Source organism: Rhipicephalus microplus, chromosome 2 (assembly GCF_043290135.1).
Source record: "Rhipicephalus microplus isolate Deutch F79 chromosome 2, USDA_Rmic, whole genome shotgun sequence".
NCBI lineage: Eukaryota > Metazoa > Arthropoda > Arachnida > Ixodida > Ixodidae > Rhipicephalus > Rhipicephalus microplus.
Genome location: NC_134701.1, coordinates 121,482,431 through 121,505,340, shown reverse-complemented (window position 1 = coordinate 121,505,340; position 22,910 = coordinate 121,482,431). Strand labels below are relative to the sequence as shown.

The 22,910-nt window shown below is 46.5% G+C and overlaps 1 pseudogene; it reads right to left on the bottom strand.

Annotated features, from left to right (window-relative positions):
- Positions 1–22,910, bottom strand: part of LOC119169775 (venom metalloproteinase BumaMPs1-like) — a 254,793-nt pseudogene that overhangs the window by 215,772 nt on the left and 16,111 nt on the right.

Sequence of the window (22,910 nt, the reverse complement as noted above, 5' to 3'; positions counted from 1 at the left end):
CAGGTCGCGGGTTCAAATCCCGGCTGCGGCGGCTGCATTTCCGATGGAGGCGGAAATGTTGTAGGCCCGTGTGCTCAGATATGGGTGCACGTTAAAGAACCCCAGGTGGTCGAAATTTCCGGAGCCCTCCACTACGGCATCTCCCATAATCATATGGTGGTTTGGGGACGTTATACCCCACAAATCAATCAATCAACTCCTAATTTTAGTTTGTTGAAGCAAGATAAAATACTTTACCCTTATTTACGGTGAAGTATAAGCAAAAGTATATGAAATAAAAATTCATTTTAAAATATTGCAGTAATATAGATAAATGGGCCTTCTTATTAGCGCTACAATAATGCAATATTACCAAATGTAATCGCGAAAGTGCTAAAAGAAAAAGAGGTTCTAGAGAGCTCGATTTATATTTCAAGCCATGTTTGTTTTTTGGGTGACAAGAAAAATAGTAACACTTCAATAGTTTTCTGCTCTCAAAAAATACATCGAACACCTTTTTCTATTTACTTTGCTAAGCTTTATCAAGAGCCAGCTCTTAGAGCATGTCAACTGACCATGCAGTGCATAACTTTCGTGTGTGCTCGAGAGCCCGCCTTAGGCCATTTATTGAGCGGACAAGTCCGGCCCAACCTGTAGCCTCAAGCCCGGACCCTGACCAATGTCCGCACTTTCGAGCCTGAACCGTGCCCGCGTACGGTGAAAAATGGAGGGCCAACCAAAAACCCAGCCTGGGCCTGGGCTCTCGGGTCAGCCCTCGACCATGCAGTGTTCTTGGTACATAGGGTATAGGTCGCCCATAAGATTTTCGTAAGTGCCGCCTTTCACCAAAAGGGCAAGCTGTCAAATTTTCTTCTTCCATAGACTGCGTTGACTGTGTCAATATAATTTTTGGCTTGCTCTATGGTTCTCTTAGCTACACACACTATTGCAAAACTTATTAGTGTTGATATGGGCTTATGTGATTTTTACACGTACGGATGCACCGATGCTAAAGACAGAGTAATGCATTTTTCTGCACCCCTACTATCCTTTTCCTGACCGCAGTTTTGCTTGTATACACGTTTTAAATAGGACTAAGAGAAATGCTTAGTGTCCTGCCTTATTAGTTAAAACAAATACCTGGAGCTATGAAAGGTACTTCATTATCTATCTAAACGCCATCAACAAATACGAATTTCTTTAAGGTCCTCCTCTGCGACGAAAATATTGCGTATAGGATTTGTTTGTGCAGCGCCATTTTGTTTTGAGGGAACTATTGTACCCGATGTCTGGCACACTCAGTACGCACGGCTTGCGAAGACTATGGCAAGCAGTGTGCGTTAGCTTCACAGAAAACGTGAATTGAAACCAGAAGCCAACAAATGTTGAGCAATGCCGCTAATTAAATATTACTGAGAGAACTCATTGACGTCTCACACATACAACGCTTAGGCAATCTTCTTGGGAGACATGTACAGTTGCCATCTCCTTGTGGTCATCGTAAAGATTCTTCTCCATTTCAGCGCCACTCATCTGGAAAAACAATGTATGTACCCTCTAAGTCACGTAAGAGTGAGAATATCCCGAAGACAGGAGACCGGGAGGTTAGTAGAAATAGAAGGAGATCTGGGGCCGAATTCACAAAGCTCTCTCTTTGGCTACGCATTTTCTTAGCCAAAAGTTCTCTTATCTGGAGGGATTACTATAGCGCGGGTATGAATTTAACTTATTCGGCACTTAAGAGGGCAAGGAGGACACACGATAGCTGATGAAACGACAAGGAAAGAAAGAAGTGTGTGCCGATAATATCAAGGTAGCACGCAAAGCGTCTGGCATCGAGAGTATACGATGACAGCCAATGATTTGCTGCATCTAAGTTTCAGTTCCGCGAGCGTCTGCTACAGCGCTTACGGGATGCCGCGTACGTTGTAATAGGCGTTTTGGCGGGCTGTGCAAAGCCAAGCACTCGCCTTTCATCAACGACTGTAGCTAAAAACGAAATTGCTCGATGGCCTTAAGTCATCGAGCAATTCATGCACTATCTCGCCAAGTACAAGTAAACAACACTCCAGGTGTACCACATAAATGAAACCACACATAAATCGATGCATGCAATGTTTGAAAATGTGCCTCGAATGTCTTCCCCTATTTAACGCGACCAGTTTCCTTACATTTCATTGAAGCTGCGCTGCTACTCAACTAATTCGGTGCATGCTATCACGGTATAGTGGTGAACGTAAGGGTGTTTTGTACCTATAGTCAAAGGTAGCCTTTGTTACAATATTCTTATTACAAGATACATGAGCGACTTAGGTGCCTGCTGACGAATTGTGCGGAAATAGATAACAGCAGTAATGAAATGAAATTGTGAGCGCAATATTGCTGGTTCCATGCACCGCAGCATTTTTATAAAGCCGGAATGCGAGAACGTGCATACGCTTACGCTTAGGTATATGTCTACGTAAAATGAGGGAGACTCGTCGGGAGGTGTCTCAGTGCTAATGCTTTTCACAAAACACGGTGCAAATATTTCGTCCAGCGTTGTTTGAGTTCGCAAACAGAGCAAGGAACGTGTATACGAGTCTTGAGGTCGAGAGACGTTATCACACGTGCTAAAAGAATGAAGAGAGAGAGACTCTCGTTTCGGCTTCGCGAAAGCTTGAAATTGATGATAACAAAGACAATTTTCTGGCCCAGCAGATGTCAGGGAATGTCTCCGCAAAGCAGCGTCAGATGCTCGAAGAGCATAAAAAAGTTGAGTGCGCGTTCTATGGGAGCGACAGCCACTCAGAAAGCGAGATGAAGTGTGACTGTCCTTAGGTGTGAGAATCAATGCTAATTAAAAGAGTTGAGTTAATGAGCCAAAACTTTCCTAAATAACGATAATGAAAGCAAACTGAGCATTCATCTGGTGAAAGTGACACTATTGACAGTGAACTCATAATAGTAGATTAGCGTTGTCACAGGCCGATATATATTTTTATTTTCTTATCTATATTTGAAAAACTATGAAAGGTAGCGTACGTTAGAGCCGGCTATCCCAACGTCATGACAGTAATGTACAAGAATAAATAGCGCACGGTTATACAATCACACGTGGCGGTTTCTATCTTCTAGTAACCTTGGGAAAACGCATTCTAACTATTTTTTCTATTTTTGACAAAGTTTCACGGGAAGTTTTTGCATTTGGCTTCATTCGAAGGAATGACGATATATCAGCAATAAGGCGAACACAAGCACTGCTGCAGTGGACGAGCGGTTACAGCGCTCAACTACAATCTAGGAGGTACTTGGTTCGATTCGCAGAATCACTGAGCACTTTTTTTTTTCAAGAGGTTGCCCGGCTTGACATTATGCGTGGTGGCGGGTACTAAGTTTTTGAGAAGTAGGCTTTCGCGCTTGCTTCTTTCACTCCCCTTTTGACCCAAAAGCGCAGTACTGTGCTCCTTCAAAAATTAAACAATTCAGGGTTCATAATTTTCTCCTCCATCCTCTCTTATCGCAAAGGTGTCCAGTGCTGAAATACCAATATCATACCTGGTATATTACTTTTCACGTGTTTGGATATTCGACCAGCAATCAGTCTTCACGGTGTTTTGAAGAAAATCTACACATGCAGTGAGCTAACTGCTTGCAGCCAAGTTGACTGCCTTTGTAGGGACACGCTTTCGTGCTAATTTGGTGGGCATCATCACATGCAGCAAGACCAAAGAGCACGGACAGTTAGAGCTGATGCAAACAGAGTGATTAGTTTGTGTCTTCTCTCCCGCTATTTGTCATGCTGCACGCTTCAGTGTAATGTCGCTGTCAATGGTTAAAATGAACTATAGCAGTTAATCGAGTTCTGCTGAGAGGGTCCCGTATTGTCCAGAATGGAACAGAACAATGGCAATTTCATTTGTGTGATAAAGAGATACCCTGCTTTTGGCTACTAGAATAATTTCTAAACTGAAGTTTATTTTTTATTAACAACAGTTCCAGTGCAGATGAAAGGTGCATGGACAAAAATCGTGTATTCAGCTTGACTAGGTTTGTGGCCTTAATTTTAATTGCGAACCGGTATCACAGTATGCATAAATATCACACACATATACAATGACGGGTGATAGCTTGCTTATTCTGATTAAAATTGAAAGGTTGAAATCGACATATTCAACCAACGCAATGTGTACGAGATATGCCATGTAGAGTAGCTATGCTCGAAACTAATCTTCGCAGGTTCGTTCCATTTTACCCTATTTCTTGCCCATGACTGTAGGTTGGTAAATGAAACAACTTCTTCGAACACACATATTCTTTGTAAGGTTACATTCCTTTTTATGCAGTACAAAGCAAATTGAAATGTATAATGGCTCAAAAGAGAAATAACTAGAAACAAATTCAGCCAAATCATTACCAAACTTACTCACCAATGATAAACAGACTCTCATTTAAAAGATACGTACGTACATACATACATACATACATACATACATACATACATACATACATACATGCATACATACATGCATACATACATACATACATACATGCATACATACATACATACATACATACATATATGCACACACACATATACATATGTACACCCATACATACATACATACACTCAGGTGTAAATATTAAAATGAATGGCTATAAAACAACAATTCTAATACACTCATTTTGAATATACTACAGAAAGTAACTTACGAGAGATATCCACCGGCACTGTTATGTCTGAACACGGTGTTTCTCGAACCATCTCGCAAAAGCTTGATGCATAGTTTTCCGCTGCTGCCCAGTGACAAGCAGTTTTTATAAAAAACACAAGAATAAAGCCCTTGACAATGTCATGCTAAAAAAAGGGCTGTGCATCAATATTTTGTACATGTCTGCAATATCCCTCTGTTTATTTACATAGCTTGGCTCATTCACAACCCACTAACAAAGCATGTTAGGACACTTGGGCTGAAAGTTGGCACAGCACGAGTAAATTCTAGACAAAACATGAATAATACAATTATAAGCTACTAAGCTCCTTTGTGCAAACAGTGTTTATATTGACAGCTATAGGTGCCATTTCGTTTCCCCAAAACACTTCTCAAAAGTAGAATCAACTTTATTTAGCTAAAAGTTTCTATTCTGGCGCGTCGTGGTGGCTCAACGGTGGAAGCGACTCTTTCGGCCAAGAAGACAAAGACCAATTATTTTTCCAGTTCGTGAATTCACCTTATGCTAACATTGAGGCAGCTGGTAAGAGTACTTTTGGAGAGAGGAAACCACCACATTCCCACCAGTTGTGGCCTTGGGTAGCTACTTCACTTGGACAAAAATGATGAAAAACACTCCTCAAGAAGACTTCAAAGTTTGCACATCAACGCAGTTCCCATACAGCTGTCTATTAGTCTGCTTGAAAAATATTGTGTTTACTGGTGGGCAAAGACTGTACACTATGTGAGGTGATGCTCCAGTGCACTGCATGTATGTCTTGCTGCTGGCATCAACTGCGATGTTGCTCAGCACATATGTGTAAAATAACAACTAATACTATGCCACTGCGAAGTAATTATGTGTCATTTGCATGAAACAGGGACCACAATAAAAGAACATAACAACATTTGCCTTCACAAAGTTCAAAAAATGTAAATAAATTTCCACAGAGTTTTCACAGTTCATCTGAGGATAGCAATATTGGTTGTAAACACATTCTTACTTCCACTAACAAACTATTTTAAGATGCCAGATTGAATATTAGAGTATACCAGCACTTTTGTAGGGCTAAACAATTGTACAGGCACCTAGAAAACACAAGTTAATGCATGCTATAGCTACATATAAAAATAAATACTTTTATTTCTAGTCTGAATAGAGCTGCATAGATGATAAGTCACTTGCATTACAGTATGAACAAACCTATCCGAGCAAAGTATACATTTAAAAAGTTACACTTACACAGTAGATAAGTAGACTGTTGAAGGACGAACAGGCAGTGGGATAATACCCAAGCACCAAAACCTACTGTTAAGATATACTAGGAGTAGTGATGATCCTCTTCCTTCCAAATAAAATATTCCACATAGATTCACTTCCCAGAGCTTACACACTCATGGCATCATTGGTGCTATACAAATGAGTGTACACTGAAGGATTACATAGACTAAGTCCATGATTACTGCATCCATGGCTTTACTTCTTGTACTACAAAGAATGCAAACACAGTTACCATTGGCGACCATGGATGCTGTGATTTCTTGCATGTAGATGTAGAGGCACGCAGGCACTTAACACACATGTTAAAAACTTCAGCTCAAAAATATTTGCCCACTCACACTACAGCAGCCTTCAAATTAGTGTCATAGTTTCGTATCTTCCATGCAAAATTTAAATAATTTTCAATGCAAGCAAATGAACTGCTGAATAATGCACTGCTAAGAAGTTAAGCAGCAGCTGCTCCTGACATCACACTGTGCTCTTTCTGCTGTTGTAAACTTTGAGCAGGAGAACAGTCACTGGCAGTCCCTTTATATTTGTTGATCTTCTGTGCTCTGTTCTTCATACACTGTACATGACCGTGGAGCACCAAACCCCTTGTTACTGCTGGAACTTAGAAAAATACAGATCATTGTTACAACCATGCTACATGCAAGAGTGTATAGTTGTCAGTTATGTGCTCATATTTACAGATATTGTATTTTCAGAAGCCAATGACAAGCCTCAACACACACACACACAAACATTGTGAAGACTGAAAATATATTTAATATGATACAAGAGCAAAACTACAATGTTATAGATGAAGGCATGAAACTTCTGCCAGACATAAAAAGCCAATAAAGTTTCTTCTATTTTGACTTTACACTAGGTGCGAGAAGCAGACCACAAATAAGTTCACTAAGAAATACAAGTAAGACTGCATTACAACGCAACAGCCAATGTTCCTAACTTTAAGGCTGTCTAACATAGCCAGCTCATCGCACTGCGTATAGGAGCAAATGGGCAGTCTAGAAGACACAAAGAACTTGTGGATTATGAGTGTGCTTGTTGCTGACATCTATTATTCTAAATGAAGAAAACCTTTCAAAAATGCACTTCATAAGGGGAAATAATCATACGCAACAAACACAACGGGCTCCTACAGGTGCCACCAACACTCACCATTATTGTTGATACCAGTGTCTTGCCGGATGGATATGCTGCGTCCTGCACAGAACACCAAAGGAGTGCTCATTGACTTGGATTGCATGTGTGCTAGCTGCATCGCTCTGCTGCTGAAATAGGCTAACCACAGACAGAGAAATGAGAAGCCATGGCTTTGAAACACACTGAACGTCACCTTTAGAGATCAACAATGCATACTTAGGTCAGGTACAATTTGTAGAAAAATATATATCACTATGCAATCGTGGTGAACATGTTCGGCTGAAACATAAGCAACAGCACTGAGAGAGAAAAGCTACATTAGGTAAAAGATGCAGTTACTGGCCCTATGTCATCTGAAGCTTCTTCAATACGTCTTTCTTCTTACAAGTTGTGAACAGCCAGGCAATTTTCACCCACTTGCTATTTCCTTCCAGAGCACTTGATCCACAGAGGGAGTCACAAGCTCGAGAGCTCAATAAGGAATCAAAGTATTTGTGCTCGTTGCAAAGCACAAGCTTCTGAGCCTCAGATTATTGGAGTTTCATTCATAAGGTGCAGGGTTTCAGCTTTCAACATTCTCAATTATCTTGCAATTTAGTTCTATAAATGTTGAATAAGAATTATGTGTAAGAATATTACAGGTATCCACTGAAAGCAACCATGCTTGGGTTTTCAATTTGTGCACAGTAAGTGGTGTTCACGTAATCGTATGTATTAAAGAAAATCTAACCTTGCAGCCAGCCGTTAGGCAGTTTTGTGTGCTCGAAGTTCCCAAGCAGATCACAGTCCTTCCAGATGAGGCTGCCATGCATGCTTCCACGCCCTATCCGCTGAATGATAACAGTCCCAGCAGTGACATAGGCTTGCATAGTTAGGGAGAACGCGTCCTTCCTATTTTTGTACAGGTGCTCCAAGTAATGATGAGGATTGATGTGCCAGAATGTTCAACCGATGAATCACAGGACCTTAACAAACCAATCTCTGCGATCTGTGAAGAGCCAAAAACGAAATATTTAAAAACAATCATTAAAGCACTCACTTCTAATACTTATTTGAGGAAGCTATCACTTCGTTAATGTGACCAAAATCTGCTATAATCACTTTGAAATAAAGTGAAGCCTCATGTAAAATTTACGTACCGCAATATATATGTCCTACAGAAGTATAGTACTAGCACAGTGGTAATCGTCTATAGAACTAATTTTCCAAAATAACATCAATTTTTTAAGTGCAACCTGGCTTCTCAAAAATAAATTCACATTAACTTTTCAACTATCAAACGTGGTCAATCGACAGGCCCAACCTCATAATAAAACAAGAGCTCACTTGTATCAAATCACAAAAAACTTTTTATGTATTTGCTTCATAATATATGTATGTATATAACAGTAGTAGTATATTTTTCATGCTTCAACTTACCATAGAGAAACTTTACATCTGATGGGCTTAAAAACTTGCACACGTTATAGAACTACGTGAATTATAGTACTGGTGAAATTTAGTTCTTCAAGGTGAACTCACCGATGGCAGCATTTAGTAGCCGTCGGTGTCATGAGGAACCAAGCACGGCCAACAGGCAAAGGGCATCTGCAGACTGGAAGCTGCCAATGACAGCAATGAAGGGCTGGCCAGGCGTGCACGTCCATTGATAAAGTGTAAGAACTGGCCATGACCGGCTGTTGTCAAGGCTCTAGTGCCATGACAAACGATGGCCAGACGAACTCGGAAAGCTGTAGTTAGGCGATATTGGCCTACAACTTCATCCAAAGCAAGGCACCGGTGAAATCTTTGCTTTTTCTGGAGGCCGAAGGGAAGCTTGACGTTCACGGGTTCTCGCTGCCACATAGAACTCTCAAGTTGTTACCGAAGAACAGTCTAGGCGCGCTTCCAAAGTAACACGATCCACAACAGAATGTAGCATCCCGCTGTTTTGGTTGATCACATCACAGCGCTATAAGGTCTGGGGGCGGAAGGGAAGCTTGATGTTCACGGGCTCTCGCTGCCACATAGAACTCTCAAGTTGTTACCGAAGAACAGTCTAGGCGCGCTTCCAAAGTAACACGATCCACAACAGAATGTAGCATCTCGCAGTTTTGGTTGATCACATCCCAGCGCTAGGACTATGGTTATCACAAAAAGGAGAAGAGACGACTTAATAAACAAAAGCGCCAAGCTGCCCCACCACAACTTCGCCGGGCAAAACAGTTGTCAACGCTGCCTTTCAATTTTCGGTCACACGAGCACAGCTTGTTCACAAGTCTTGGAACGTCAACGAAGCACCACTGTTCACAACGAACATCGTTTCACTCCACACAACAGTACATTGCTCTCAAGTAAATAGAAGCGTACGGGCTAACTAGTGGCGAAGCAAGAGCTGAGCGCGTAGTTCATACGTTTCCGTACGTACTTGGGGTCACTCAAGTAACGTGTCAAAACGCTGTCAATTCGAAATGTCGCACAGCACCCAACTGAGAGACTGGAAAGTCAATCGAACGAACTGTTACCGGCACACAAACACACATTGCAGGCTTCTCGAGTGCTAGTTGCCGTCGATACATCGACGCCGATCCCCGCTTGATAACCACACCGACGCACAGGCTTCGCTGCGCTTCACCGTACACCATTGCACTGCCACAGCTTTCCGCACTGCTTACACGCACCGAAAGAGCTGCTGTAATCACAACACATCCGGTCAAACGCTGAAGTAACTCGTGCTAGAAGCATTTGCTGAAAGTCGCACCGACCGATATGCTGTTTACGACGCCATGTTGTTTTCGACAACTGCACCGCACGTAAGAGAGCTTTAGAAAGTACTTGCACTATTTTCACGGCGTGAAAAAAATTTCTCTTATGTGCGAGGGGGGTGATATGACGAACAGGACAGGCGTGCCAGATGAAAGAAGTGTTTTGGCAATGTCACGGAGTGAGCTGATGTAGAGGGTATTGCTTCACAACCAATCACAAGCTGTGCCTGTCGGCCAAGCCGTCGTCTGCTCGCGTTTGTCGTCTGCTTCGATCAGAGCATGCAACAGGAGATTCGCCTTCGCAACGCTATTATTCTCAGATCAAGTGGCCGCTGCGTCGCTCAAAATACATGTTAGCGGCTCGCTCTACCTTTGAATGATGTTCGTGCGCCAAGTTAAATGGCTGGTAATTGACGCAGGGATGAATTCAGACAAGGTTTGCTCCAGAATCGTGAGGGTTTGCATATTTTCAGTGTCATACAAAGTTACTAGGGTCATTTTATTCCGATTTCTTGCCATATTATCATGGTCCATATCGGTGTCTGGACAGTGAGGGTGAAGATGCATGATTTGTTTGTAGTTCCATGCGTAATCACGTGCACCCCTAATAGGCTTTGGTTTACAAAGTACGCTTCTTTCCAGATCGTCCCAAAGTGTATCGACAGCTGTATTTCAGAGATCGCAACCATTGGACAGTTAGATCCAATGAAAGTACACTAGAGCACGAACTTTATGAACCACTCACTGAAAACTTCCTCTCATTTTTATTTCCAATAGCGTGCAAAGAATGTGCTCCCATTAACCTCTTTGGTAGTAATTTCCACCAATGAGGCAAGGATCTCGAGTCGCACTTTTAATTGGATGAGATGGGGCGCAACACAACAACATAACAAATAAGGTTGATCCTATGTCATGTCGCGTTCGAATGCACCGACCATTCACGTATCACATTGGTTTTCATCCAACCACAAATATTTACATGCGTAGTTTTATGCCATTGACGCCCAATAGAATTCTTCAAATACTGCGACTTCGAACTTATTGGACGGTGGTGGTTGTGAACACCATCCACTGCGTACAAGGGAAACAACACGCGAAGCTCAAAGCGCCGAAAGAAATAAAAACGCACCAGCAGTCATCAGGCAGCCCTTAATGGGCGTGAATTAACTTAAAACCAGCCAGGGCACCAAAGTATACCGCTGCGGCAGCAGGTTCTAAGTAGCCACATTGTTTCTAAGAGTGGTCCGGACCACTCTTGGGATTTTCTCTCAGCCATGCTGTTTTTACGCACAATTTCTCTTCGTGAATCCACTTACGAGCACTTTTCAGTGACGTAAGCAAATATAGCAACTGCATCACCATCGCTGACATGTTCCCGGGCAGTCACAGCGCGCTTTATTTGCAGCGGCCGATGTGACAACTATGGCCTCTTACGACGTTTTTTCGTTTCGTGAATCGACTTACGCAACAAAATTTCTCTTGCGCTAAAATGTTTTCGTAAGTGAGTTTTGTGAATCCGGGCCCTGTTTATTTGGCGGACTTGCGCCCACTAAAAGAAAACAGACACACCGGCTTAGCTGGAGGCGAACAGCGCGTTCGACGGCCGTCGGTTAACAGAAATGTCCCACTGGAACGCAAGGCGCGTTCACCATCCGAGAACCAGTCGCAGTAGTGTCTGGCGCTATCTCGTTATAAACGAGTGGTCGACCTGCGGGCCATGATCTTCGCAGATGAGTCGCGGTGCATCCTGGACCACGATAAGGCCGCGTGCCAGCGGTATCGGCATGCGCAACACTATCCGCAATACGCCTCGCGGCATTGCTCCCCTCCTCAACGTAAGCATCGACCCGATGCTTTGTTTAAAATAAAACCAAAACAAAAGGACAGCCTGTGCGAAAGTAAATGGCAAATAAGCACAAATCACGCACACATAAACAAAACAAGAGATGCAAACAGGAAGCCTCCTTTAGCGCGGATGATAGGGGTTCAAACGGGCGACGTGTACCACTTCTTGTCGTGCGCGGCGTCGTTCGGATGAGCTAGCCCCATCAGGGACCACTTCATCGTCCACTTCACCCACTTGACGGATAACTTTGTATGGGCCGAAATAACGGCGCATGAGTTTTTCGCTTAATCCTCGGCGGCGAACGGGCGTCCAAACCCAAACTTTGTCACCTGGCCTGTATGTTAAATCGCGTCTCCGCAGGTTGTAGCGTCTTGCATCGTTTCGCTGTTGGTCTTTTATGCGCAGACCAGCAAGCTGCCGGGCTTCTTCTGCGCGCTGAAGGTAGGCGGCCACGTCTAGGTTGTTTTCATCGGTGACATTAGGCAGCATGTCGTCCAGGGTAGTAACGGCATCCCTCCCATGGACGAGGTTAAATGGTGTCATTTTAGTGGTCTCCTGCACCGCGGTGTTGTAGGCGAAGACCACGTAAGGCAGAATTAAGTCCCAGGTCTTGTGTTCTGTGTCCACGTACATAGCGAGCATATCGGCAATGGTCTTGTTCAAGCGTTCCGTGAGACCATTTGTCTGCGGATGGTACGCAGTTGTTCTTCGGTGATCTGTATGACTGTAATGTAAGATTGCCTGAGTAAGATCAGCCGTAAACGCTGTTCCCCTGTCTGTTATTAGTACCTCAGGTGCGCCATGACGGAGGAGAATTGATTCGACAAAAAAATTTGGCAACTTCTACGGCTGTGCCGTTCGGGAGGGCCTTAGCTTCAGCGTATCGGGTAAGGTAATCGGTGGCCACTATGATCCACTTGTTACCGGATGTTGACGTGGGGAAAGGTCCAAGCAGGTCCATACCAATCTGTTGGAATGGTCTCGACGGGGGTTCAATTGGCTTGAGAAATCCAGCTGGTTTTGTTGGAGGTCTCTTCCGGCGCTGACATTCGCGGCAACTCTTGACGTACCGCGCAACATCTGAGGAGAGGCGGGGCCAGTAGTATCGTTCTTGAATTCTGTGGAGTGTGCGTGTAAAACCGAGGTGGCCTGCAGTTGGTTCGTCATGTAACGCTTGTAAAATTTCTTCTCTGAGGCTGCTTGGGACGACAATAAGGTAAGCTGCCTTATTCGGTGCGAAGTTCTTTTTAACTACCACCCCGTTTTGCACACAGAAGGAGGATATCCCACGCTTGAACAGTGCAGGCGGTATGGAGGCCTTTCCTTCGATGTAGTTGATCAACTGTTGTAGGATCGGGTCTGAGCGCTGCTGTAATGCAAAGGTGCTGCTGCTGATAGGCCCAAGAAAAGCATCGTCGTCTTCATGGCTTGGTGGTGCGCCGACAGGGGCTCTTGAGAGGCAGCCTGCGTCGGAGTGCTTACGACCAGATGTGTAGACTCTCATCACGTCAAACTCCTGAAGCCATAGGCTCCATCGAGCGAGGCGGCCAGAAGGGTCTTTCAAACTGGCCAACCAGCACAACGCATGATGGTTTGTTACGACCTTGAAGGGTCTGCCATATAAGTATGGGCGGAATTTCGAGGTGGCCCATACTATCGCAAGACACTCCTTCTCAGACGTGGAATAGTTCACTTCCGCTTTCGACAGTGAGCGGCTTGCATACGCGATGACGCGCTCGCAGCCCTTGTGCTTCTGAACGAGAACGGCACCTAAGCCGATGCTGCTGGCGTCTGTATGTATCTCAAATTCGGCATTTTCATCAAAGTGACCCAGCGCAGGCAGCGACTGTAAACGTTGTTGAAGTTCTTTGAATGCCTCACGTTACTCAGCTTTCCATTCGAAAGGGGCGTCCGACTTGGTGAGCTTCGTCAAAGGGGCAGCAATGTGTGAGAAGTTCTTGACGAAGAGTCGGTAATAGGCGCAAAGTCCTAAGAATCGGCGCACTGCTCTCTTATCTTGTGGTTGAGGAAACTGTGCGATAGCGGCTGTCTTCTCGGGATCTGGTCTTACGCCATCTTTGCTTATAACATGGCCAAGAAACTGTAGTTCTTCATAGGCAAAATGGCATTTTGCTTGCTTCAGTGTCAGCCCTGATGACTTAATTGCGTCCAGTACCGTACGGAGCCTTTTCAGGTGGTCACTAAAGTTGGAGGCGAAGACGACCACATCGTCCAGGTATACGAGACATATTTGCCACTTGAGACCGGCCAGTACTGTGTCCATTAGACGCTGGAAGGTTGCTGGAGTGGAACAAAGTCCAAATGGCATCACTTTGAACTCATACAATCCACCCGGCGTGATGAAGGCGGTCTTTTCTCGGTCTCTTTCATCAACCTGAATTTGCCAATACCCTGTCTTCAGATCAATGGACGAGAAGTACTTTGCATCACTAAGACGATCTAGGGTATCGTCGATCCTTGGTAAAGGGTACACGTCCTTCTTGGTTACACTATTCAACCATCGGTAATCGACGCAAAACCGAAGACGTCCGTCTTTCTTTTTGACAAGGACGACTGGTGCCGCCCATGGGCTTTTCGATGGCTGAATTACATCGTCGTGTAACATTTCCTCAACTTGCTTTCGAATGGCCTGACGTTCACGTGCCGACACACGATAAGGGCTTTGATGGAGAGGGCAGATGTCTTCTTGTGTTATGATTCGATGCTTTGCCAGAGAAGTGTGTTGGCCCTGTGAAGAAGTGGCGAAGCAGTCGTCATAACGTCGAAGGAGGTTCTGGAGCAGTTGCTGCTTGCATTGAGGCAAGGAAGGGTTAAGGTCGAATGACAGCTGCGAGTTGTGGGTCTTTGGGGTGATGGTCGCTGGATTCGAGAGGGCGAGGGTGTCGCTGACTTCCGCGATTTCATCGAGAAAGGCAATGGTCGTGCCTTTGGCCAGGTGACGGTGTTCTTGGCTGAAATTTGTTAGCAGCACTGGGCCCTGTCCATTCCGAAAGTCCGCAATGCCTCTTACGATTGCGATATCACGGCTAAGCAAAAGCTGTATGTTACCTTCGACGACGCCATGAGCATTTTCGGCAGTACCAGTGGTTACGGGGATTAGGGTCGTTGATCGGGGTGGGACGCTCATGTCATTCTTGAGCACACGGAGGGCTGCGTGATTATGTGGTGCCGAGTATGATTTTATGGCTTCATCCGAGGAAGGTTTGATGGATCTGGACGCCAGGTCAATAAGCGCGTGATGTTTAGTCAAGAAGTCCATGCCGAGAATGACGTCACGGGAGCACTGTGGGAGCACCAAGAAAGTGGCAAGGTATGTGTGAACATCGAATGTCACCCTTGGAGTACATCGCCCCGATGGGGTGAGGAGGTGGCCTCCCGCTGTGCGGATCTGCGGGCCGTCCCAAGCCGTCTTAACCTTCTTCAGTTGTGCTGTCAATGACCCGCTGATGACCGAGTAGTCAGCTCCTGTGTCAATCAAGGCAGTTACCGGGTGGCTGTCGATAGATACATCAAAATCGGTGGCACGTGGGCTGGAGTTGCGCGTTGGTTTTGGGTTCGGGTCACGGCTTCGTCTTGTTGCTTCGTTTTGCTTCGTCTCGCGGCTTGGGTTGTTTTGCGTTGTCGTCGGCGTAGATGATGTGCTGTCGTCATATATGGTCGTCGGTGGAGGGTCTTCAGCTTTTCCTCTTGAAGCAACCTCACCTCCCAAGGTTGCTGGTTTTAGTTTCCCCTACGGGGGCTTGGGGGCCTTCTTCGTTCGTTGTTGCTGCGGTTCGGTGACGTGAAGCGTGGGGATGGCGGTGATGGAGAACGGCTGGACAAGTACTCTGTATGGCGCAAGTAGTCTTCGATTGCCGGAGGGCGTTGTCCAGGGCGTGGTCGTGGTGCCTGAGATGAGAAGCCATGAGGTCCCCTGTAGGGGCAGTGTCGAAGAATGTGGCCGGCCTCACCGCAGTGAAAGCATAGGGGACGGTCGTCGGGAGTTCTCTAGGTGTCGCATTTTCTTTGGCTCGTGCGTCTCTCGTATGTAGGGTGGGCGGGTAAGGGCGGACGGCTACTTGGGGCTGAAGCGTACCGTCGAGGACTGGGCTCATTTCGTCGGGGTGGCCTAGTGTTCACTGCAGCGGCGTAAGTCATTGCTTCGGCCTCTGTTCGAGTCGTCGCTGATGAAGAGCCAAGCGCCTGCTGGCCTTCATCACGCACTATGTCCAAGAAAGATGCTCCTTGGGGGGGGGGGGCTGGGGAGTACGAGGCAGCAATCGGCGTAGTTCTTCCTTAACCACTTCTCGAATAGCTTCCCGCAGATCGTTGGTGGTTAGCCCACCTCGGATCGGTTCCGAGTAGAGCGAGCTGAGCTGAAACGGGTGGTTGTACTGCCGAGTCCGGGCGTCCAGGGTCCTTTCTATGGTGTGCGCTTTTTCAGTAAATTCGGCGACTGTTTTAGGATGGTTCCTTATGAGACCGGCAAAAAGCGACTCTTCACCCCTCGCATTAGGTATCCGACCTTTTTGTCTTCGGTCGTGTCTTGGTCCGCTCGCCTAAAAAGACGTTTCATTTCTTCGACGTACACGTTTAGGGTCTCATTGGGCTGTTGGGTCCTCGATTCTAGCAGCAGCTGGGCCCTTTGTTTTCGCAAGATGCTGGTGAAGGTCCTGAGCAACTCATGTTTCAGAAATTCCCAGGTGGTCAGTGTGGTCTCATGGTTTTCATACCACGTTTTGGCGGGGCCGTCCAGGGAAAATTAACGTATCGCAGCTTCATTTCTTCCTCCCACCTGTTTATGGTAGCCACGCGCTCGAATTGGTCGAGCCATTCTTCTGGGTCTTCAGCAGCATAACCATAGAAAGTTGGGGGCACCCGTGGCTGCTGCAGCATGACAGGGGTAGGCGGTTGCGGGGTGCTCATGGTGCCTGTGGAAGCGTCCTTTCGTGGTCGCGTGGGGTCCGGTAGCGGTCTCAGCTCAGGTGGCAGGTTTCGGAGGCGGCGACTGCTTCGAGTATCTGTGTCTTCAGCGTCCTCGTTCTCTGCAGTGGCTGTTTTAAAGTCATTTTTGTGCATACCCCGCACCTCCACCAGATGTCACGTAAGAGTGAGGATAGCCCGAAGACAGGAGACCGGGAGGTTAGTAGAAATAGAAGGAGATCCGTTTATTTGGCGGACTTGCGCCCACTAGAGGAAAACAGACACCCCGGCTTAGCGGAAGGCGAACAGCGCATTCGGTGGCCGTCGGGTAACAGAAATGTCCCACTGGAACGCAAGGCGCGTTCGACGGCCGTCGGGTAACAGAAATGTCCCACTGGAACGCAAGGCGCGTTCGACGGCGGTCGGGTAACAGAAATGTCCCACTGGAACGCAAGGCGCGTTCACCATCCTAGATACAGTCGCCGTAGCGTCTGGCGCTATCTCGTTATCAACGAATGGTCGACGTGCGGGCCATGATCTTCGCAGATGAGTCGCGGTGCATCCTGGACCACAATAAGGCCGCGTGCCGGCGGTATCGGCATGCGCAACACTATCCGCAATACGCCTCGCGGCAGTATGTACCCTCTAAGTGATTTTCTACCCGACTATCTATTATTTGGTTACAATGAGAGGTAACGTGTCTTGCTTATATTATTTTGGGCTCTTACTTAACTTCCTTCATCAGGTACTTTATGAGATTTGTTTTTTATTTGAGCGTTTGCTGTTCCCTGTAATTAACCATACTAAACCACGAGGCCTCTTCATGTCTCACTTTGCTTCTCACGATCGATTTCCTACACACCAGTGTTTCATATTGACTGGAATCTTTCTGCACATATCTCCTTAACAATTAGGCGCATCTCATGAAATACTATTATTCTCTGGTCTTTACAGACTTCTATGAAAATGCTTGCTAAGAGGGCGCTCAGCGATGTAATGAAGTCGGCAGGACTGGGTATTACGCATTTATTTGACCTTTACCGGCTGATACACTGTCACACTGTAAACTTTTTTGCTTGTGTAGCAATTGTTGAAATACCCAAAACTTGGCTCTGTTCGTTTGGAACTAAACTGGTGAATGAACTACAGCCAGTCGTATATCATCTGCTCGTGGCATTGCTTATCCTGTAGTTACTATTTCAGTGACGAATGCCAGATCGTAGAAACGTTGACAAAGCTGTTGCCGGCACCTGTCCTTTCGTCATCCGAAAACGTTTAATAACCGAAGAAAGCCCACGTGACCCCCGACCAATATATATTCCGCTAGAAAGTTATGCTTAGCCGAAGAGAATGAAGGTGTGTCTGCGAAAATACGTTGAATAACTTCGTAAGGTGCCCAAAAGCTGTCCAATATTGCCTTTTTGGACAAGGCGCTGTAAGATCGCTTCCTTTGTGAACTGCAGAAAAACTTGCACCAACTACCCTTTACAGAGAGCTATGAATTATATAAAGTCTATTCGATATAATTCAAATGTGCTCATGTCACGCAAATGAAAAACTGAAGGATGCGAATGCTGGTGAGTACTACACGCACGAGGAGTCCAGCAGGTCGCTGCTGGTTCCTTACCTCTGTAGCTCTACTGGCTGCGATACTTCAATATGTCCTTAATTGAAAAATACCTGCTGTGAGAGTGGTAGTCAGAAAGATACGAAAAAAGCCTTATAAAGCAACATCCAATCGTATAACCGGAGTAGAAAAGTTTAAAGTTGGGATGCACGTGCAACTTCCTCACATTGAAAAATACATTATAAGTGTCATTACCACTACCTAAATGTGAGACAGGCAGTCGTTAGGGGCTTGGAAAATTCAAAATATTCATTGTACTTAACGCTTAAACACGTAATGATTATGAGAGACGCCGTAGTCGATTATTCCAGAAATTTTGAGCATATGGGGTGCGTTAACATACACAAAAATCGAAGAGCATTGGCATCGAGCAGTTTCATCGACAATACAGGTGCCATCTTCGGGATTTGATTCTGCGACTACGAGTCAACAGTCGATCACCTTTAGCAACGAGGGGCCATCGGGGGGAAGGTGCATATTTCGCACAAAATATGACAGGTTCACTTGCACATATGGTTCATCAAAAGCAGGTGTGCTGTTAGCCATGCATTGCTAGTAGTTCAAGCAGCTGCTACTTTCCACCAGCTGCAGAAAAATTTATCTGTTCAGCTATACAGGATCACTCGTAAGAAACTGTGGCACCACTCATTTCGTATCATGGTGGCCAATTGGTGAACTTTGCGCTCGCTCTTGCCCATGAAACAGTACACAGCTGCTAGAATTAAACTGGCTGCCCATGGTACGTCCTGATTCAATAATAATTTTAGTCCAGAAGTACGTCTTGTCGTGAGTACAAAGTGTATTCAAATAGGTCGCAAAAGTTCGGGCAAAAAGTGGTTCAGAAGCTATTGCTAGTGACATCAGCATGGTGAGTTAAGGGAGCTGCGTTTGTAGTGTGACCATGTGTAGAAGGAACAAACACTTAATGTGAAAAACCAAGCTTGATTCAAATTGAAAGAAAATGTTACATTTTATATATGACATTTTTTGCCCACCAAAATATTATATATAATGAGGAAATAATTTATAAGAGATTTTTATAACAAAAAAAGTCTTATTTCTAGCGTCCTCTACCTACGCAATTATTACTCAGCGCAGCCCTTGCACTGCATGGAATGGTATGCTCGGGAAAATGGAACATCACAACACACCCCCTCACGTGTTTTAGTCATGCACACTTGCTGGCGTTCTCTGCTCTGCATGAAATTGTGAGGTGCGTTTTATTGTTGATAAACGTCTTGAGTGGAGTGTATAATGGGCAGCGGAATGATGCGGATAAAATTTAACGTTGACTGCTTTTGTCGGTACTTGCGGAAACGTTGTACTGTGCAAGGATACAGGAGCAACAAACGTATGTGTTGTTGTGCCACAGACATGTTCCTCGTTCGGGAGCACGTCTCACGAGATCGAGCCCTGTTCCGATGAGCTGTCTCCCCCCTCCCAGCGCCGCCTTCCGTGCAGAAGAACCGTGCAGTTCCGGAGATAACGCCGCTTCCTCCGCCGAACCACTTTGCAGTTCCGGGTACGGCTGCGTCTCCTCAGCCGAGCCACTGTACTGTTCCGGGGAACTGGTCTCGCAGAAGAGTCCCAAAACGCTATTTAAGGCCGTGCCGTCCCCATGTTAGGAGATTTTGCCCCAGCTGACGTTGTCGTGCTGGCCGGCTCTGTACAAACGACAACCTGCTACAGTAAACACTACTTTTGTTGCTGTTTTCAAAACGAATTGCCTCCCTGTTTCGCCTTCGGGCTAAGGCTTCAGTGAAGTCCGCTCGACGGCTCGCCGCTCTTCGCCACCGCTACCATCGCGACAGAGCGAATTCGTAACAGTGGTTGGCAGCTACGGGATACGATATCCTACGTTTGGCAAGTCTGATCGGATCTCTGAGCACGAGGACGACCGCCGTGATAGCGTTTGGCTACGCTGTGATACGCTACCCTACGTTTGGCACGCCGGATCAGACTCTGGAAGCTCGAGCACGACCGACCTGATATTAGCGTTTGGCAACGCTGCGATACGCTACCCTGTTCTCATCGTTCGGCAAGCTGGGACAAGCAACCCCGGATCTCAACATTGGCAAGTTTGACCGGATCCCTGAAGGCCTGACACTGTTTGACGGCAGCCACGAGTTGGACCATCGTCGGCTACTTTGGTTGGGTGAATGCCCAACGTTTACTGTTCATTTCGCCAGACCTGTCTAGCACAAGCAGATGTTGGGAGAGCGTTTTGTGTTTTGTTGGTTGTAATTTATTATTCACGTGCTCTAGACCATGAGATTAGCTTTAGAGTACGGTGAATATCAATAGTAGAGCATCACGAGGGACGTGATCGCGATTGAGCAGTACCTGGTGCAGGACCTCCTTGAAATTTGTGGAGCCATGGGGATTTCCGCCGGGTCCGCTGAAACAAAGGAAGCGATTCTTGAGGTGATGCGGGCAGAGAATGTGACGGCCGAGGAGGCTGACGAGTTTTGGGAGCTCGTTTGTGAGCAAAAGCAAAAGGCCGAGAAAAGCCGCGAAGAGCTCGAAGCTCAAAGGCACGAACAGTGGAAGGCCGAGGAGTGCCGAAAAAAGAGAGAGCATGCTCTCAGAATGAAAGAGCTTGATCTTCAAATTCAAGCACTTAAATTGGAGCGAGCTAAACACCAGCTCCACAACTTTCAGACAGGCGAGAACATCGCACATTTTCTTGATGATTTTGAAGTTGTCTGCTGTAATGTTGGTGTTGGCTTCTCCACCTTTGGGTGGAGAAGCTCGCTACGCTCTTTCCGCGCAAGATAGCGCATGTTTTGAATTGCTTACCCTTCGAGGAAGCAGGAGACTTCAGTCATGTTAGATATGCCTTGATAAGATATTTTTTCTTTCGAGTCATGCTGACGAGGAAAGTCGGAGCGATGAAGACAAGGCTGAAGCGCCACGAAGGGCGCTAAAGGATGACGCCCGCCGTAAAGAGCATGAGGATGAGGCGCGCCGTAAAGCGATGGAGGCTGAGGTCCGTCGCGTAGCGCTTGATGATGACGCTCGCCGGAAAGTGTTAGATCATGAGGATAGAAGGAAAGCGCAAGAGGCGGAGGCCCATCGCAAAGCGCGGGACGCTGATGTGCGTCAGAGAGAGCGAGATGAGGCGCTGCGTAAGGTGATCGAGGGGGAAGCGCGTGAAAATGAGGATCGCCGAAGAGCGCTAGAAGTAGAAGCGCGTCGAGAAGCGCGTAAAGATAAAGCATGTCGAAAAGCTATGGAAGCTGAGGCCCGTCGCGAAGCATAAGCCGCAAAAGTGTGCCAGGGAGAGCGAGACGCCGAAGTGCGTCGGATAGAGCCAGACGCCGAGGTGCATCGCAAGGAGTTTGGGGCCGAGGCCCATCGCACGGCTAAGGACGCCGAGGCGCATCGCGAAGTGCTAGAGACGGAGCCGCTTCACAGCACACATGATTCGGATGCATCGCATCAAAAAGAGCTTGACGACAAGTCGAGTCGTAAGGCGCTACAGGTTGACGCCTATTGACAAAAGCTTGAGCAGGATGCGCGACATAAAGCGCTGCAGAGTAAAGCTCGAAAAAGAGAGCATGAGGCCGACTTCGAAGGCCAGAGAAAAAGGGCTATCCACGACAGCGATAGACCCCCACCGATTGAAAGCTCTGTAAGCGCCTTTGTTAGCCTTAAATTAATCGGGCCTCCCGTTATGCCACAGGCAGAGACCGCTAGCACCGGGCGCCAGGAAACGCTAGCCAACCAATTGGGAACTTCGACTCCCCACAAAGATAAGTTGGTTCAGCCGCATAGAGTTTTGGCAGAGCCTGTCGAAGGCAGTGCGCTTGTGAATAAGTGTGTCGGGGCTTCTACCATTCCTAGCCATTCGAAGAGAAAAAAGCGTCGGCAAAAGCGTAGCGCGGAAGAGACGAGAGGCATCAAACATGTTAAAGCAGCTGTTAAGTGCGGTGACGTCTTCATTCGATACGCCAGGTTCAGGGCTAGGCGTAGGATCGCGAAAGGGCCCTGCAGGAAATGTTTGAAGCTCAGACCATCACTGAGATGGAGATTAGGCGGGAAGCACGTCAACAAAGACCAAATTTCAAGGAAATTGGAACGCCGAAATCACCGCCTGGTCTCATCCTTTTCTCTGCCGCGTAGATGCAAGCAAGTGGGGAAACGTTGCGAGCGCTTGAGCTGTAACACAAGCGGTTGTTCCCCACCGTGGCGAAAGGGTCACTGGTCGAACGGGCGGCGTAAACGATGCAGTGCAGATGCCCCTTTCTTCGAGTTCAGCGGCTGCGGGTCAAAAGTCGCTGCTACTGAGTTCGGCGAACAGGTTGATTCGTCGTCCTTTTGTCCAGACCGCAACCCTCAGAAGCTGTGGAATGCGCGACTCCCCAGAGTTCGCTTGAGAGAGTGCCGCCTCGCTAATACCAGAGTCCTTCAATGCTTTTCTGGTCATGAAACTCCGCCCGAAGGTTGATATAGGGACAAAATTTGTCGCTAGAGGCGCCACCCGTCGTATGGGGGCCACAAGCCGTCGCCACTGCTGGGCTTGTATGCGCATTGCGGCCGACGTTTCGACGCGATTATGTGCGTGCTGTTCTTCCTGTTACCTTTTTTTTAAACCTCTCTGAACGCATCAATGCCACCAGATAAATAAGTTGAAACGGGATTCAGTGTCGACGAAGAATGAGAGCTG